The following is an 8753-nucleotide window of genomic DNA, read 5'->3' on the forward strand; positions in this document are numbered from 1 at the left end:
TAGGTATTCATGCCTATATTTCCAGTAGATGGCACCATGTCTCTGTAGAATCATTCATGACTATAGTTTTTTTGGATAGTTCCACAAACAACTGATATTTACATGCATCTCAACCTCCCCCTTATTCCTATTCCAAAAACACTTTTTACTGTGATAGAAATGGCAATTATTTTAAATGATAATTCTCTCTTCAACATCAGTTTCTTTTCCCACTTTTATTTGTATTCTGACTATTTTGGGAAATTTGAGATCTTCAAAAGGCAGAGAATCACAAAATTTTAGATCGGAAAGAAAGGTTTGGGATATTTAGTCCAGTTCCTGGATTTTTCAGTTAAAACTGAGGCTCAGAGAAATATAATGACCTGTCCAAGAATAGTTTTCAGGTGTCATGAGAAAGATATTCTAGAATAGTGGAAAGAACATAGAAAAGTAGAAAGAACTCAGAAATAGATTTCTGAATTTTGTCTCTGCTACCTGTGTAACCTTGAGAAAAACACTTTGAATCATTGACTTAGATCTAGAAGAGTTCTTATAAATCATGGAGTTCAATTCCCTTATAAATTTGCACTGACAGTATGTGCCAGGTATGTGCCAAATTTTTTTGCTTTCATGTCCAACATTTTACATGAAACCATGATATTATACCACTTCACCTCCTTGGGCCTCTCTTACATCATGAAAAGGTTGCCTCAATGATCTCTAAGGTATCTTCCAGTTCTAAATAAATAATCTTTTCATTCCCATTTTAATATTTATTCTACTCTACTATATACACTATCTTTGGCCAGGGCAAGATGAATTGCTTTGCCCTGTGAAAAATAATATATTGTGAAACCAGCAATCAATTGATGATGTGATTTTTTCTCTCCCAAGGAAGCCAGAACACCTTGGAGAAACTTCAAAAGGACTTCTCAAATAGAAAACTTCTGGTTACATGGAACATTGTCCCATAAAAATTTGGTGACTTTCAAGGACCAATATATTCGGCAAGTCCAGGAGGTGATTATTGACTTGAAATGAGTATTTTTATAAAAGCAAAGTATAAACATGTTTTCTCAATCTTTATTCCTTCCTGTTCTGACTCAGGAAATTAATTCAGCTTCTTGTATTTGTCCTCAAGCACGAGTTTTTACTAGATCTCCCTGACAAGGCTGGCAGTAGGTCTGTAGATATAAAGGCAGCTCCCTACATTCTACTTACTGACATCATGGAAACCTCCCCATTCATAAAGGCAGATGGAAAATGAAAGATTTTGGGAAGGAGTCCATTTTTGGACACAGAAAAAATTCCAGGAAATCCAAAACACAGTTTTATTAGATTCATGTCTGTGAATGACATTTATGGCTCTTAGTGGAGCCCAGGAGGAAGCTGTTGCCTATGAAAGGAAGTCAAAGACTCTCAGAACATGTCCTAACTTTGGTATTGACTTGGGTTGGGCTTAATTATGGGATATTTGACCTATTATTTACATCTCTGTTTTTTTTTTCATGCTCAGACTTCCTTCCAGACTTTAATAAGCAAATCTCTCCTGTGTCTCTTTCCTTTGGCGCTCTATTTGCTCATCTACAACACTGTACTGTGGAAGGAAAAGTGACATGGTCAGAAGAGCCTAGACACAAGACCTTAATAGCTATATGATTTTGGGCAAGTTATTTTACTCCTTTGGACCTCAGTTTCTTCATCCTTAAAAAGGGGATATTGAATCAGATGACTTTTTAAGGTTCCTTACAGTTCTAAATCTATAATCCCTATTAGAATGAAAGCTCCTTGAGGGCAAGGAATGTAACTTTTTTTTCTTTGTACCTCAAGATCACCTGTAGATAGTAGATGCTTAATAAATATTTATTGAATAAGATTGCATTATTGTTAAGGTGATAATTTGTTGAAAAATGTATTTGTTCTGAAACATATGCTGTCTAAAGATATAATGATATCTAACCTAAGATGCAACTCAAATGGTGCGTTGTAATAATAAAAACTGACATTTGTATAGCTAATTGAAGCAGCATAATAATGTTATTAAGTACATGTGTGATTGGAAAAGAGATGGAACAGTCATGTAATGAGGACAAGGTATATCTGCTGAATCTTTGGAGCATTGATCAAGAGTTGGAAGGAATCTTAAAGGTCTTCAGATTCAATTCTCTAATTTTATAAATGAAGAAACTGAGACCCATAAAATTTGTGACTTGCTTAGAATCATCAGCTATTAAATATATGAACTGTATTTGAATTCAGCATTTTCTGACTCCAAGTCAAGTAAGTGCTCTACTCAATGAGCCACCTAGCTACTGTGTTACATTCATTCAATGTTAAAAGAACAGGATGGATTTTTTTTATAGTAAATTTATGGAAAGACATTGACAAGAATCACTTGAAGTAGATAAATGTGGATGCATTTTGAACTGTGCTGTTGAATGAGATTAACAATTCTTTGGAGTATTGAAATTATTTTACTGGTTTGTTTTGAGGATAAATTGACAGCAAGGCCAGATACAGAACATTTGGTCAAGTGAGCAAACACAGACTACCAACAACAACAAAAAATCAACAACTAAAAGTGGTGACATCACATTTAAGTGAAGCCCTGTCAGAGACTTCTTCCTCACTGCCCACATCATTGAGTTAAACATAAGGTATGTAAATACAAACAGTGCTGTCTCATGCTGTATATGTTATTCAATCACAAGTCAGGTTGCTAGATGACTAACAGCCTTCTCATTTTCTGAGAATTCACAAATGGCTCTTTCAATCAGCTCTTTAAAAACAAGCCTGAGCAAAAGCAGTTCCTGGGGGAAGTGGGTGTCTGTGTGGGTGTTTCTATGTGTGTATATGAACGTGGAGGAATGATCACATTAGGGAATGAATTATAAATGTGATTTGATTTTATGGTATCAATGTGCATGATAGCTATACTCGCTATGTCTTAATGTGATGTTTTCTATACTAAACATCCTGACTGAACTTTATTTGTTCCTGTAATATAATGTTTGTTTTTTTTTTTATTGCAATCAGGAGTGGGGCTGGAAGAAACAAGAACTTGGAGTTCCCAAAGCTGATTCATATTTTGCATTGGGAGTCGGGAGAGAGCCATAGGAGTTGTTTTTAGCATCTCTGTAATACTCTTGGTATGATATTCATCAAGCATGTTTCTGAGTGATAGAAATTTTCAAGGTCCCCCTGGAAACTCACTGGGGGCTATAAGTAATCATGATAATGGAACCAAACCAAAATGCTTTTGGGGAGAACTTGCTTCTAATTCCAATAGTCCAAGACTTTGGACAGAAGATTGTAGCCAAAGGGAAAGAATGCAACCTTTTATTTAGAAGGAATTTGTAAATCATGAATATTTATAGTTGAATCAACTTTAGGAAAAACCCCAATTTTCTGATTTTTTTTCCATTCAAGACAATGGATTTCATAAACAATTCCCCACTTAGTAAAGAAGTAAAATATCTCAACTAATAACAATGTTGCATGTGCATTTTTGGCACCTACATTCTCAGTACAGAGTTCTCTTTCTCTCTCTCTGTCTCTGTATCTCTCTCTCTCTCTGTGTATCTCTCTCTCTCTTGCTATCTATCTATATACAAAAATATGTATGTGCATTTGTTTATGTAGTTTACATGTTGTTTCTCCCATTAGACTGTTACTGTCTAGAAAATGGAACTTTTTTTTTTTGCCTTTCTTTGTATTCCCATTGTATAGTACCATGCCTGGATCATACTAAGTACTTAATAAATTCTATTTGACTGACTACATGTGACAAATCTGTATCCTTTCTAGTGGAAGATCTATGGGAATTCATTTGGCACTTAGCAGCTGAAGAGACTGAATCATGATTGGGCACACCAAGTATGTCTGTAGTGCTGTAATTCAGAATTTACTGGTCCTTCAGGAAGAGGGAGGTAAGGTTGGGAAGAGGAAGACGTTAAAAGAAAGATGTTCTAAACATTGTTGGTTTCTGTTGGTGTTTTTCTCTTATTTAAAATAATAAAGGTTCTTTCTGGGAGAGAGGTTTCTTGGGGAGGTTTTCTGGAGGCAGCTTTAGTTTCAGTTACAAGTAAATAATCACCCAAAATCGCAGCCAGCTGATAAAAGTTCAAATCTTTTATTGTGTCCTACAATATAGCCTGGTTAGCTCAGGCCTATCTCTCTGCTTGGTTCCAAGAGCACTTGCAGCTTTGTCTTTGGCCTCTGCTTCTGCTTTCTTCAGCCTCCAGCCAACACCAAGGTGGAAGATGCAATGAATCTCTCTTGCCTCGAAGAGAGGGCTTGTGGGCTTCCTCCCAGAGTGCTCCTCTCCGACCCCAGTCAATGTTTTGGAGAAATTCTTTTAAGCTCTAAGAGTTTCCTCCATATATATGATCTCCCAAAGGTTAACTCCTTCTTCTGGAGGCAGGGCTTAAGGGAGGTGTAAATTCGGATATCTCATACTAAACTGTGTGAACTCCAATGAGTATTTAAATATTTCTTGCTTCTATGAGCTCTCTAAAGGTGTGAACACAAGCATTATTGTCTATCAGTATTAGCAATCCATCACCCTGCAAGGATGCTCTAAGGTGTGAACCAATAAGCACTGTATCAATTCTATTGAATTAACACCAGGACCCTGACATCACCCTTGAGTTTTTACTTTGTTTCAAGTTGAGTTGACACTAGCATTCCAACAGGTTTCAAACAAAATTAATTTTAACTAATAACTAAACCTTAAAAGATTATATTTTAAAAAATATATATAAAAAGGAAAATAGCATATAGAGTTGGGATAGAGGGAGAAAAAATCCAAAATATGTTGAAAAAGCACTATTAAATATTTATCATGTTGAGGACTAGCAATCTGTTGTGAATTTAGAAGATGATCTAAATCAGAGTTTCTTAATCTGGGATATACAAACTTGTTTGATAACTATATTTCAATATAATTATTTTTCTTTGCAATCCCATGCATTTTATTTCATTTTTTATGTTTGATTATTTTTCTATGGAGAATTTGAAAATATGTAGTAAGCTTTCCTTTGAACATAAAATATCACCAATGCATTTTATTGTATGCATTTGAAATATCAATTTGAGAAAATGTCTGTGGAATTCACCAGGCTGTCTAAGGGTAAACCTTTGCTCTAAGTTGTTTATAGATTATCTTACCAATTATCTAAAATGGAATATAACACAAGGGAGATTGGTAGGATGTTTGAGTTGGAAGGAACTTTAGATATGATTTTTTTTCTTATTTAGAAGTATTACATATTGGTAAATAGAATGCTAGACTTGAAATTAAACAGTTCTTGGGTTCAAATTACTTCTCTGGCTCTTACTAGCTGCTGTGACCAAAATTGGGACAAATTTATCTGGTGAGAAGAAGAGAAATGAGATCCTAGGATATCATCAGGCCTTTGCATTGGTGTTGATTCTGGGCATCTTGTTTTGGCTGGGGTTCAGTTGGCACATGGACAATCTATTCTAGCCAGGTGGACCTGGCCAGAAAGTAGGAGGAGAACACTCCAAAGAGCTATGCTAGCAATGAAAGCCTAGTGGGGAAACATATTTCTTCACTCTAGTGACTGTCCTTTCTCCCCTGGTGGTCTTCTGTTAGCTTTGTACCACAGTAGAGAAAAAGGTATCTTCCAAGATGTTGACACTCATTAAAATGGAGGAAATTGCTCCTATCCCCACTCCCTTCACACACATGCATACCATGCTTGAAGCTATAACAGAAACTAGCATGGTGCTTAACTGTAGCTTTGTGTGTGACCATGGACTCTCACTTTCATTATTATAAAAATGCTTATCTTATCTATATCATAAGGTTGTGGTGAGGAAAAGATTCATGTTATCTATTGTGCTTTGTTTGATTTTTGGTTCTTATTTATGTTGTTTTCATTAACATAGCTCTAGTTAAGACATATATTCTTCTTTTAAAACTCCTTTCTTCAATATTCATAATATAAATTTTGCATATACCTTTGAAGTTTCATGTATATTGTCTTTACATTGCAATAAAATTCTACCACTTTCAAATACCAAAACTTGTAAGTCATTTCTCAAACACTTGACACATTATTTACTTATAACTTTTTGGTACTACAAAAAATGCTTCTACAAATTTTTTTTGTACAGATAGATATTTTCTTCCTATATAATAACTTCTTCAAATTATAATCCAGAAATGGTAACTGAGTCAAATAGTAAAGGCAATTTTTTAAACTTTTATTATTTAATTTGCTTTTCAAAATGGTAGAGCCAGTTTGTAGTTCAAATTATAGGTAATTAAAATGTTTGTTTTCTCACAGTCTATTCACAATGAAAGATACAATCTTCTATTTTATTCTATTTTTTTAATTATATGAAATTGAGAGTACTAAAATGATTTTATTTATTTAAAGCACTGAAAAGGATTTTATTTTTGTCTGTATATCCATAATACCTAGTACAATATTTGGTTCATAATAGGTATTTAATTACTCCAGTTTATTGGTTGCTTTCTTGGATGATTGTAATTTATTATGATATGTAATGCCAAAAATTAGTCTAAAACCATCTCTCTTTTTTTTTTTTTTTGGCCAAACTGTTTTCTCATTTTTTCCAAGTAGTTTTTGTTGTACTATGAATTCCTTTTTTCAGTAATTTGTGTTCTTGAATTTATATATTAGAAATATATACATTTGTTTCAAAATCTTACTGTCTGGGGCATCTAGGTGGTGCAGTGGGACAGAGTATCAACCCTGAAGTCAGGAGGACCTGACTTCAAATCTGGTCTCAGACACAATACTTCCTAGCTGTGTGATCATGGGCAACTCACTTAACCCCAATTGCCTCAGGGGAAAAAAAATCTTACTGTCTAATCTATTCCCTTGACAGATTGTTGTATTTTTTTTTTAATTTAGTACCAAAGAGTTTTTGATAAGTATTAGTTTGTAACATAGTTTTATATCTGATAGTGTTATTATTTCATTTTCTTACCCTTTCCCTTATTTTCTGGGACATGCTTGACCTTTTGTTTTTTCATATAGATTCTCTAAGTCATGAATTCTTTATAAGAAAAAGATCAGACCTTTAACAAGATAAAATTGTTAGCACTCATTGCTTTTTGCTGTTGATAAAGATATAATAAAATGTGAGAGATGAAAGAGACCTAAGAAATAATTTACTACAATTCTCTCATTTTATAGATGAAGCCTTTGAATCTTAGATTAAGTAATTTTCTCAGGATCACCACTAGGCAGCTGCAGAACCAAGAGTTGAAACCAGATCTCTCAATTCTTAGTCCAGTGTTCTTTCCACGGCACAATAATGCTACCTTCTGTTTATAATCCATAGACTTTATAGACCTCCGTTATAAGGTAAAATGGGCCCCACATGGCTGATGTGTTAAATCTAAAGAGGACAAGAGGGAGGCATTACTACACAGTAGTTGAATTGAAAATGATTTGGAGGTTTTATTAGTTTGCAAGTTCAGTATGAGCCAACAGTGCAATATGGCAGCCAAAAAAGCAGATAAAAACCCCACTACTGCATTATTGAGCTGAGCTCATAGAAGCATATTATATATGAGTAGAGATCTAGTTATTTCACTATATCCTTCCATGGTCAGACATTTATCCATCCATCTATCTATCTATCTGTCTATCTTTATCTAATATTTAATTCTGGGAACTACATTTAGGAATAACATGAATCAGCAAAAGACTTCAGAAGAAGGGAACCAGGATGAAGATAGTGTTAAAATCATTGCATAGGAAGGTAGCTTGAAGGAATTAGAGAGGAGAAACTGCAAGAATTACACGATAGCTCTCAAGTATTAGAAGGATATCTTTTTGAAAAGGATATTAGCTGTTCCCCTTATAAGTGATTAGTAAAGCCATACAAATGGGTGGAGATAATGATAAGGCAAAAGAAATAAGATGGGAGATACCCTGACTTGGGCAATGGGAGGAAGAAGATGAACTAATGGAGAAGAGTATTTAGTCTGTCAGGAGAGTCAAGAAGAAACTTGTCACTGAACACATCTGAGGAGAAGAGATCTAGGAGAAGGGGTTGGTTAGTGGTGTCCAATGTTAAAGAAAGGTTAAGGTGCATAAAAGCAATCAAGAATTGCACATATTTAACCTATTCAGATTGTTTCCTGTCTTGGAGAGGGAAGGTAAGAAAGGGAGGGAGAAAAATTTGGAACACAGAGTCTTACTAAAATGTTGAGAGTTTTCTAAAAAGTCTGATTACTGGAGTGAAGTGGTATTTTTTGTATTTATTTATCTAAAACTAAAATTTAAAATAAGAAAAAATCAAATTAGAAAAAGAAAGACAGAAAAAGAAAAAAAATTGTCATGTGTACTGTAGAACATAAGAGAGAATTCAAAATATGTAACAATAATTTTCCATTTCAAGAAAGCATATATAATAATAGAAGACATTGCATTCATAACTTTGTTTCCTTGTAGACTTTTGTTTTCTATCATGTATTTTTACTTTATTTTTCCCTTCTTTACTCTCTATCACCTTCCCCAAGCAGGTTATAGTTAATCATGTAAACATATGTGTGTATATATATATATATATATACTCAAACATATATACATAATATACACATATATACATACATACACATACATTTAAAATAATATTAACATCACTGACATGTACATTTCTCTCCTGACTGAATCTGGAGTGGTAACTTTTACAGCAAACAGAGACTATTGAGGAAATGGGCCTTGAAATCAACCCACTCCTTCCCTCATCTACCCTTAGAGAATCAC

The 8753-nt window shown here is 34.1% G+C and overlaps 1 long non-coding RNA gene across 1 annotated transcript; it reads left to right on the forward strand.

Moving 5' to 3' along the window:
- Positions 1-726: 726 nt before the first annotated feature.
- On the forward strand, positions 727-3608 carry LOC116423562. The gene is made up of 3 exons (XR_004234178.1): positions 727-999; positions 2472-2636; positions 3016-3608. It is a non-coding gene; the product is annotated as an uncharacterized LOC116423562 (long non-coding RNA).
- Positions 3609-8753: the final 5145 nt, after the last annotated feature.

This window comes from Sarcophilus harrisii, chromosome 4 (assembly GCF_902635505.1).
Source record: "Sarcophilus harrisii chromosome 4, mSarHar1.11, whole genome shotgun sequence".
Taxonomy (NCBI): domain Eukaryota; kingdom Metazoa; phylum Chordata; class Mammalia; order Dasyuromorphia; family Dasyuridae; genus Sarcophilus; species Sarcophilus harrisii.